The sequence below is a fragment of the Nelumbo lutea genome, chromosome 4 (genome assembly GCF_056320005.1).
Source record: "Nelumbo lutea isolate HS-2025 chromosome 4, American lotus-T2T, whole genome shotgun sequence".
Lineage (NCBI taxonomy): Eukaryota > Viridiplantae > Streptophyta > Magnoliopsida > Proteales > Nelumbonaceae > Nelumbo > Nelumbo lutea.
The window spans coordinates 70166474-70176578 of NC_142687.1; the positions used below are offsets into that span (position 1 = coordinate 70166474).

At 39.1% G+C, this 10105-nt stretch overlaps 1 non-coding gene across 1 annotated transcript; it reads left to right on the top strand.

Annotated features, from left to right (window-relative positions):
* Positions 1-456: 456 nt before the first annotated feature.
* On the top strand, positions 457-563 carry LOC148861018 (small nucleolar RNA R71). The gene has a single exon (XR_016095344.1). It is a non-coding gene; the product is annotated as a small nucleolar RNA R71 (small nucleolar RNA).
* The last annotated feature ends 9542 nt before the right edge of the window (positions 564-10105 follow it).

A 10105-nucleotide genomic window follows, 5' to 3' on the forward strand; every position in this document is an offset into this window, starting at 1 on the left:
CCATGAAAAGTTTGGTTGACTCCTCCACCTTGGGTTGTATGTATTTGAATATGGGTTATAGTTTGACCTACCAGCATGAGAGATAAAATTAGCATTCTCATGGGAAATAAAAGGACTGTTTAATTGACAATCAAAATTAATATGTCCTATTTGACCACATAAATCGCATGAGATGCTAGATGGTGTATTCATGGTTACAATACTAAAATTATCCAGTCTTTATTTAAATTGGCTATTTGCGCAGATAAGGATGCAAAGGAATCAATGTGGTGTATTCCCCTCTGATTGGTACGATCATTGCTCCGCTGGTAGCTGTTTGATGCCATCTCCTCCACTAAGTCATATGCTTCCTCTGGAGTTTTACTCATGATTGTACCACCTGCGGCTGCATCAATAATGGATCGATTAGAGGGGGTGATACCATTACAAAAAGTCAGTATTTGTCACCAAATTGGTATCCCATGGTGAGGACACCTCCTAAGCATCTCTTTAAATCTTTCCCATGCTTCATACAGAGACTCCCTCTCAAATTGAGCAAAAGTGGTAATATCATTAATTAATTTTGCTATTTTGGAGGGTGGGAAATATTTAGCCAAAAATTTCTGGGTTAAATCATTCCAAGTGGTGATGCTTCCTGTAGGGAGTGAGTTGAGCCAATCTTTAGCTCTATCGTGCAATGAAAAAGGAAATAATCTTAGCCTAATTGCATCATCACTAACTCCATTGTGTTTAAATGTATCACATATTTCAAGGAAGTTAACGATGTGTGCATTAGGGTCATCACTTGGTAACCCACTAAACTGAATAGTAGTTTGGATCATTTGAATTATTGCAGGCTTTATTTCAAAATTATTGGCATGGATGGTAGGCTTGCAAATGCTGGATGTCGCCCCATCAATGTTTGGACAAGCATAGTCAAAGAGGGTGCGGTTTCCTTCTGCCATCTCTCATTCTATCTCTATGGTTGGTTCGCAAATAACAACCACTTCTCTTGCTTTTCCTTTGTTGGCCCTTTGCAACAAGTGAATGGTCCTTTCAATTTCTGGATCGAATTCTGCTAACCCTTCCTGTCTAGTGCGTGTCATGCACTAGTAAATCCGAACCAACAAAAATAACAAAAAATTTTGAACAAACAAATAAAAATAAAAATAATAACAGAAATAAAAAGAAATAAAAGGAAAATAGTGATGTGTTGCTCATTGTGACACTAGCAAGTGCACTAGCCGTTCAAGTAATAAAGTAGTGAGTGAAGTATCGTTCCCACGAGGATTTAGGAAACAATTACCAATACTAAATTAAGCACTTCTTATCTGATCAACAAATAAATCAAAACTCTAATGAAAGCTAAGAAATCCTAAATTAAAATCTATCTAAATCATTGGCCCAATTGCTTTCAATTCAGGTTAGAAGAATAAGCAGTAAATGTCAATCTCAGAATTCAGCAATCTATCAATTTGGATCATTCGAATGAATCATGATTGAGCCTTGGTTTGGTGAAACCCCAAGGTCATGAACAGCCTCTCTCAAGCGCATGTCCATCCTATGCATGAGTGATGGTTCTTCTATCTCTAGCAAGAATCTAATCCCCATGCATGCATTTCTTCAAACACTTCTAAGGCATCAATTCAAATCTGAATTGATCACCAACTGAATTGTGCAAGTTATCTCTAACCTTGCACTCAATTCAGTTCTTGAATAGTAGATCTGAATTCCTAGAGTCTCTCTCAAGCACTCTAGGAATTCCAAGCTGTAGATTAATTCGCCCAATCTGAAAATTGCAGATCTGAATTCTCTTTCAAGCAATTCAGATCTTGCAATCTCAGATCTGAGAATTCAGATATGAGTTTTGAAGGTTAGTTGGCCGAATTACTCTACAATCACACCCTTATTCAAGAAACTTCAAGTACAATACATGACCATTTGAATGAATAAAAAAGAATTAGATTGCTGAACTGAAATTTTACAAGCTGAAATACATCAAGGAAGAATGGAAACAAGGAGAAAGAAGAAAGAAAATATAACTAAGAAACTGAATTCAAATCAAAAGAGAATGAAACTACAAATGATTTATTACAAAAGATCTTTGAATCACAAACCCTCAATTCGAACTCACCTTCTTCTTCTAGCTTGCTTGTCTTGAACTTCCTTCAGCCCTTCTTCTTCTTCTTCCTTGCGCCTAGCCTTCTTCTCTTCTCTTCTCTCAAGGTGGCCGAACCTCTAAGAGTGGGAGAGCCTTCCTCTCAAGCAATTGAACAACTTTCTCCCCTCCTAGAGGCCTCCTTATATAGTTTTTCAAAGGGGCTCTTGCCCCTTCTTGAAGCCTCTAGAATGGGGTGTATTACACCCCTCATGAACCTTCTAGAGTGCTCCCTCCTTCTCTTCAAGAAACTTCTAGGAGTTGCCGCCCCTAGCTCCCTTTGGGCTGCTATTTGGGCTACAACTTAGCTTGCTTTTGAGCTCAAGTGGGCTACACTCTAGGCTGTTATTTGGGCTAAAAATGGGCTGGGCCGAAATTTCCTTCTTGCTAGGCTTCTTCCCTTGGATTTTCCAAAGAGTTTCACTTGCTCTTCTTGGGCCGAATGAAATTCTCTTGCTCTCATGGCTGGGCCGGGCTGAACTTGATAAATTTTGGGCTTTTTTTTCTTGCTTTTGCCTTCTTTTTGTTGATTTGGCTCCCCCTGAGATCTTTCTTGCAATCAAGCTAAAATAGGGCAAAATCTAATTAAACCATCATAAAATTTCATGCAAAAACCTCATAAAATATAGATAAATTGTAGGTTCATCAAATAGAATATAATTAAAAAATAAATAAAAGATCCAAATTAATCAAAGTTAACAAATTCTAATATTATTTTAGGATTAAATCCCCTGCAACGCTGCCAAAAACTTGATAGCTATAAATATATAACTCTAGCAAGTGCACTAGTTATCAAGTAGTATAATAATATCGTTCCCATGGGGATTTAACAAAATAAGTATTAGAATCACAGCCTTCCCTAATTATTTGGACAGTCGAAATTTCGATTTAAGGAAACAAGAACTACTGAAAATAAAAACAAGAACAAAGAAAATAAAAACAAGGGTGATCACTAATCGAATATGCAAATGATGGAATCGCTAGGACTTTTGGTCCACCTAACCAATGCAATAAATATTGATGGGTCCAATTATCCAAGACTAATTATTATTCCCATAAGCTGATATTTTCAAAAATTTATTTAATATTTTCTCTTGAGATATACTAAACCTATGCCCATCAAGTAACCCTTCGATCTCTCGAGTAGAGCTCTCAAGGAAGTGCATTAAGTCCAAGAAAACCATTAAATTCAGATGAATCATGTATATATATCTCTATATACCATTCAATTCACACTGTGAATTATTCTGTCAATTATGTGAATTCCTCTCTCAATTCATTCACATAACCCAAATCAATTAAGAGGTGGCCAAGCTCTTAATTGCGTTAAGCACAATAATTCATAGACTATATAGAAATCACAATCTTGGATTACAACATGAACAAACTGAACATCAGCTTGCAGGAACTCAGCAATATGTTGTAGAGGGCCGAAGAATTGATTAAAAAGGATGAGCCCATTGCCATGCTTGTTGAAACTAGCAAATCGGGCAAGATAAGGAAGGCAAAAAGAAATCCCCAGAAGAAGGTTGCTAGACCCAAGAAGTAGAGGAAGGACTAGGCATCGGATGCTTGTCACTTCTACAAGAAGACTGACCACTGGAAAAGGAACTATCATGCCTACTTGGAATCCAAAAAAGGTAATCTCGAAACTTGTGTTATAGAAACCAACTTATTGGTAGCTTCTACGTCCTGGAGTATTGACTCCGGGGCTTCAACTCATGCATGTAACTCACTGTAGGAGTTCAAGGTAAGTAGAAGACTGAGTGAAGGAGAAGTCACGCTCTACTTGGGGACTACTACAACTATTGCAGCTACGACCATAAGAACCGTGGAGTTACTTTTTAGAGAAGGAACTATTGTCCTAAAAGATTGCCTTTATGTACAAAATTTAAGAATAAATTTGATTTTTGTCTCAATACAGTGTGCAGATGGTTATTCTATCTTCTTTAGTAATACGATTACTATTAAAAGAAACAACATATTCATCGCATACAGGGAATTGGAGAACGGTCTCTATGTTCTACATCCTTCTCTAGAAACTAACATAACTGAAACTACGTCGGTTGAAATCCCCAAGAAGAGAGCCTGTGATACAGTTAATCCCACGTGCCTGTGGCATTACCTTGGAGAAGCCTCCTATATACTAGGTCTTCGACTCTATAGAGATAGATCGGAGCGGATAATAGGATCATCCCAATCTGCTTATATTGACAAAATAGTCAAAAGATATAGTATGGAAAACTACTAGGAAGGAAATGTTCCTTTCAGGCATGGAGTCACTCTCTCCAAGAAAATGTCTCCCAAGACTTCTGAGGAGATTGATGGCATGAAAGACGTTTCCTATGCCTCTGCAATAGGGAGCATCATGTATGTCATGTTGTGCACTCGTCTAGACATTGCTCAGGCAGTGAGTGTAGTAAGTAGATTTCAGGCCAACCCAAGGCAGGAGCACTGGACTGCTGTGAAGAACATACTTAAGTACCTTCGAATGACAAAAGAGTTTTGTCTAGTATTCGACGGTAGCTCACTATAGATCCAAGGGTATATAGATGCCAATTTCCAATGAGATACAGATGATAAAAAGTCTACATCTGGATATGTTTTCATGATAGGATAATGTGCTATTTGCTAGAAAAGCACCAAATAGGGGTCCACTGCGGACTCCACGACCGAGGCCGAGTACATTGCCGCAAGTGAGACTGCAAAAGAAGCCATGTGGATGAAGAAGTTCGTTCATGAGTTGGGTGTAGTTCTGTCCAGCACATCACCCATCCCATTGTTGTGTGACAACAATGGAGCCATTGGTCAGGCTAAGGAGCCACGAGCCCACTCGAAGTCGAAGCACATCGAGAGGAAGTACCACGTACTACGGGAGATTGTTCGTAGAGGGGTGATGAGACCAAAATGAACCCTAATTTTATCCCCTAATATTCACTCTTTTACGTTTACTTAGCACTTAAATGGACTCATTACTCTTGTATTTCGATTCAGGGCAATAAAGAAGGCAATTGGAAGAAAATAGGGCAAATCGGGTGATATTGCACAGTTTCGGCGACAGTCAGTAATCAGGGCCTAACTATCAATTCCGGACACCGAATTGGACAATTCAAGAAGCATTAGAAAGAAGAAAAGAATGCCCACAACTTTTATGTTTTGAGTTTTCACAGATTCGGCCCGCATCGAGTAAAAAATGATCCCAAAGGCGGAGCAAGTTCGCAGCCAGGCCCATTTCACAACTTAAGCCCAACTCGCAGAAGTACCTTGAAGCAGCCCAACTCGAATTCAAGAGTTAAGAGTCCGAATTTCGAATGTAATCTCTAAGGAGAGAGTTTTATCAGATCTAAAGTCTTGAATGTAATCCTAGAGAGATAAGAAGATTGAAATTAGAGCATTAGATAAGAGATAGGATAGGATTAGTTCAAGATAAGAGCAAAACTCCCTAAGGATAAGATGATCTCCTAGAAGGAATTGGAAAACAGCCCTCTCCTTTGGCTATATAAAAAGGGGGGCGAACCAGCTCTAAAAATCACTCATTCCAAGATCCAAAAAATCATCAAGAAGACCAAGAAGCAAGAAGGCAGTTCGGCTATGGAGAAGAAGAGCATGGAGATTGTGCAGATCATGAGTAGTTAAGCTTCTTTTTCTGGTTCAAGGGGGGAGGTTCGATTGTGTCATTGTGAGGTTCTTTAGTTACTTTGTTTTTTTTCTTTTTAATTCAAGTATTCATTGGTTCTTGAGCACATTTTTATTGGATGTTAATGTTAAATAGTCTAACAAACTGAATTAATGTTGATTTTCCTACTGCTATCCATGATTTCGGTGATCCGTAATTGTCACGAATAATGGTACAAGTAGCAATTAGGTTGATATCTTTTTTGGGTCAATTGTTCGTGACAGCCTTTGACCAATGTTTTAACATGGTTCAACCTAAAAGAATCGATGGAACAAAATTCAGTAATTGCAGCTATCTCAATTATTGTTATTTTGGTTTAATTGTTTTCACAAATCTTAATGCTATCATTGTTTAACATGGAACGCTATCGTACCCAGTTGAGTGGTGATAAGTGTTGATCGAATGCTGGGTTTGGTCAACTGAATTAGGAAAACACAAAGTTTATTATGGCTATCCTAATAAATCTAAGGTTAAATGCTTGAATTGCAAGAATGCTAAATTGTACCAAGGATCGATGGCCAATCGATTCAACCCGAACCCTTGAACCAGAATTCGGTAAGACTGATTTTCTCTTGTTTGTTTAGTTTGTTATTCTTTTAATTTTAGTTATTTAATATTCCCACACAATTACTTTATCCATTCGGCTAAGAGATTACTGATTTGCTCCCTGTGGGATTCGACCTAGAACCACTTTTACTGCAAATATTTTATTGTGGGACTAGTACTAATTTTGAGGGCTTCGACAAACCCGTCAAAATTTTGGCGCCGTTGTCGGGGAGTAACTTTAATTTCTTAGCTATTACCTTCCTATTGTTAACCTCTTTTGTTTTATGACTCGTGCTTCTCAACGAGGTGAACTCGAGTACAATCCCGAAATTGAAAGGACCACCCGTTGTTTAAGAAAGGAGGCGAAGCAAAGGAAGGATCGTTCACCAAAGAAGGTGAATTCAGATTGTGATCTTCCCATCTTCGAAGAAGTAGAAAGAATGGCTGACAGAGAAAGAACATTAAGGGAGTTGGCTGCACCAATTATGAACCAACAGCCTTTATGCATCACGTACCCCACTCTTGAGGTAGCCTTTGAACTCAAATTTGGTTTGATTCAATTATTACCTCTGTTTCATGGTTTCCCAGGTGAGGACCCTCACAAACATCTAAAGGAATTTCATGTCGTTTGTTCAAGCATGAAACCCCATGGTATGACCGAGGACCAGGTAAAACTCATAGCCTTTCCATTTACTTTAAGAGATAAAGCAAAGGATTTGTTGTATATTCTTCCTCCCGGTTCAGTACGCACATGGGACGAGATAAGAGGATATTTTTAGATAAATATTTTCCTACATCCCGGGCTACAAATATAAGAAAAGAAATATGTGGAGTTTGGCAATTTGGTGGTGAGACACTATACGAATATTGGGAAAGATTTAAACAACTTGTTGCTAGCTATCCACATCACCAAATACCCGAACAACTGTTAATCCAATACTTCTATGAAGGGCTGCAGCCCATGGATAGAAGTATGGTTGATGCAGCCAGTGGAGGAGTCTTGGTGAACAAGACACCCGAAGCGGCCAGGGAGTTAATCTCCAACATGGCCGAAAATTCACAACAGTTTGGTTCTATGACAGACGGTACCATTAGATGGGTTAATGAGGTAAGCCATGTAAATTTAGAAAATCAGATTTCTGACCTAACTGCTTTGGTAAGATAACTCGCTGCAGGGAAAGTACAAACTGCTAGGGTGTGTGGTATCTGTTCGATTCCTGGCCATCCTATGGACATGTGTCCATCATTGCAAGATGGTTCGATGCAGCAAGTCAATGTCGTAGGAGGATTCCCGTGCCAGCCCCAATGAAAGTATGATCCCTACTCCAATTATTACAATCTGGGGTGGAGAGATCACCCAAACCTAAGCTACGGGAACCAAGGAGGACAGCAGCAATACCTGCCCCATTTTTTCAGTCGACAGCCCTAGTTTTCAACACCCATCACAGCGCAAAGCCATCCCTCGAATTCAGGTACGTCATTAGAAGATATAGTTAAGGCTCTAGCTACAAATACTCAGCAATTTCAATAGGAAACAAGAGCCAGCATTCAGAATTTGGGAAACCAAATCAGCCAACTTGCCACTGCCGTTAGCAAGTTGGAGGTGCAAAGCTCCGGGAAACTACCATCACAAACGGTAGTCAACCCCAAGGAGAATGTAAGTGCAGTGGTGCTGAGAAGCGGGAAGGAACTGCAGCTAGAACCTACCTCACCAAGGAAGGTGGATAAAAGACAAGAAGAAGACAAGGTGCAGGACTCAAGAGTTAGAGAGAACATTTCACCCATGATCAAGAGGACCTTACCAGAAAAACATGCTGATCTAGGTATGTTCACCCTACCTTGTGTGATTGGGAATAAGCAAATCGAGTATGCCATGCTAGACTTAGGTGCATCTATCAACGTCATGCCATATTCGATTTACTATGCTTTGAGATTAGGTCCTTTAATGGAAACTAAAGCTGTTATCCAATTAGCTGATCATTCTAACGCCTTCCCAAAAGGGATTGTTGAGAATGTAATGGTGCAGGTTAACGATTTAATTTTCCCAGCTGATTTTTACATTCTGAAGATGGAGTAGGACACGATCGAAAGTTCAGCCCCACTTCTATTAGGCAGGCCATTTATGAAAACGGCCAAGACCAAAATAGATGTGGATGAGGGTACCCTCTCCGTCAAAATCGGCGGGGAGACTATTAAATTTAATATTTTTGAAGCTATGAAGTACCCAAATGAAGACCATTCGGTTGATACTATTGATCCAACTGTGCAGGAATTTTTTGAAAAAGATATGAATGAGGAGCTAGAATTGAGTGCACAATTGGATACGAAGGCCCCTATTCTAGATTTGAACCCGCTCATGATGGATGGAAGGGGAGCACACCGAAAGCTAAAACCACGAGAGCTAAAGTAGCAAAGGAGGACGTCGAGCATAACGACGTTAAACAATTGCGCTTGTGGGAGGCAACCCATTGTGTTTAGTTAATTTTGTTATTTTATTTGGTTTTGATTTTTGTGTTTAGCAGGAACCCAACAAGACAAACAGGGAAATACCCCCAAATCCTTCTACTTTATGCATAATCACATACATTAGGGACAATGTATAACTTAAGTGTGGGGGGATTACGGAAATCTGATGGAAATTTGGGATACCTTATCTTCTTGAAATTTCTGCTCCCTGGAAACTTATCCTTGAATGATTTCAACTTATCAGGAATCATGTGCTTAGGCTTAATAGATAAGATAGGATGCAAGTATGACTAACTGAATCTTTCTTGGCTGCATATGGTACCTCATGATTTTAATCGATCAATAGGCAAGATGCATAAGGGTTTGATTGATTTTCACTTAATTATCTGTCAAACATGGGTTGATTATTCTTGAACTTGCTGTGTTAGGCATATAGAGACCACGATCAATGAATTCATGGATCAGGTGGTGAAACCCTGTGATTCTTGTGAAAAAAAAAGAGGAGTTTGAAAATAAAATAATAACTAATGTGAGATGGAGCATAAAATGCACTCACATCTAGAAACAAAAAACAAGCATGAGACGGAGCATAAAATGCAATCACATCTAGAAACAAAAAACAAGTGTGAGACAGAGCATAAAATGCACTCACATCTAGAAATGAAAGCAAGTGTGAGATGGAGCATAAAATGCACTCACATCTTGAAAAGAAGGCAAGGGTGAGATGGAGCATAAGATGCAATCACCCTAGAACCCCAACCCCATTCTCACCTTCAGATCCTATGAATTCACACTAAGTGGTGAAGATGTGATACATAGCAAGCTTATGGCAATAAGCACACCTTGTTTTGATTCAAAGTTAGTCTCTCTTGTGTTACTTGACTTTTTGCCTTGCCCGAGGATGGGCAAAGTTTAAGTGTGGGGGGATTTGATGAGACCAAAATGAACCCTAATTTTATCCCCTAATATTCACTTTTTTATGTTTATTTAGCACTTAAATGGACTCATTACTCTTGTATTTCGATTCAGGGCAATAAAAAAGGCAATTGGAAGAAAACAAGGCAAATCGGGTGATTTTGCATAGTTTCGGCGACAGTCAGTAATTTGGGCCTAACTCTTAATTTCGGACACCGAATTGGACAATTCAAGAAGCATTAGAAAGACGAAAAGAAGGTCCACAACTTTTATGTTTTGAGTTTTGACAGATTTGGCCCGCATCGAGTACGAAAATGAGCCCAAAGTCGGAGCAAGTTCGCAGCCAGGCCCATTTCACAACTTAA